This window comes from Pteropus alecto, unplaced genomic scaffold (genome assembly GCF_000325575.1).
Source record: "Pteropus alecto unplaced genomic scaffold, ASM32557v1 scaffold88, whole genome shotgun sequence".
Taxonomy (NCBI): domain Eukaryota; kingdom Metazoa; phylum Chordata; class Mammalia; order Chiroptera; family Pteropodidae; genus Pteropus; species Pteropus alecto.
Window position 1 is genome coordinate 14,556,129 of NW_006494611.1, and position 718 is coordinate 14,556,846.

Below are 718 nucleotides of genomic sequence, written 5' to 3' on the forward strand. Positions count from 1 at the left end.
AGCCGCCTCCTGCCCCCACCCTTGGACCGCCCCCGCCGGCCGAGCTCCCCGCCCTCGGGACGCGCTCGCTCTCAGCCTCCGAGGACCCTGCGCTCCGGTGCTCAGCGGCCGCCGTCGATCGAGGCTCCCAGCACCCTGGCCCGGGACGCCCTCGTTGGAAGCCCAGGGCCGCGTCCGTCGGGGGAGACGAGAAGAAAGCAGCTGTCGGGAACGCGGACTCAAGCAGCCCTAGCTCCAGCCGGGAGGCATTTCTGCCGAAACTCGGGGGCACAGATCCAGGCCCGGGCCCAGGGTGGCGGCAGGCGACCCCAGGCAAAGGGTAGCTGGACTCGGCGCGGCAGGCGTAGAGGCCACCGGCAGGGCCGCGCCTTCGCAGGCTTCAGAGGACCCTCCCTGGTCGGCGCTCTCCCTGGAGTAACGGTGGCAATGGCTGTTGCCCCGGGCGTCCCCCAGAGCTGGTAACGGGAGAGAGTGCCCTGGGGTCCTGGGGCAGCTCCAAGGAGAGAGATTCACGGCCCTTAGCTGCGTCCCAGTGGGGTAAGGACGACTAAAGTTGCTTCGGACTCTTAGCTGCTCCAGCCCGTTTCATTTGTGGGGCCCCCGGACTCAGCCACTTCCCTAGGGCCGCCGGCAGAAAGCTCTTTGGGCCGGAATCAAGGGAAGGCCTGGGTCCTGTGGCGCCAGACAGAAAATGTCCAGTCTACTCCCACCCAATGGG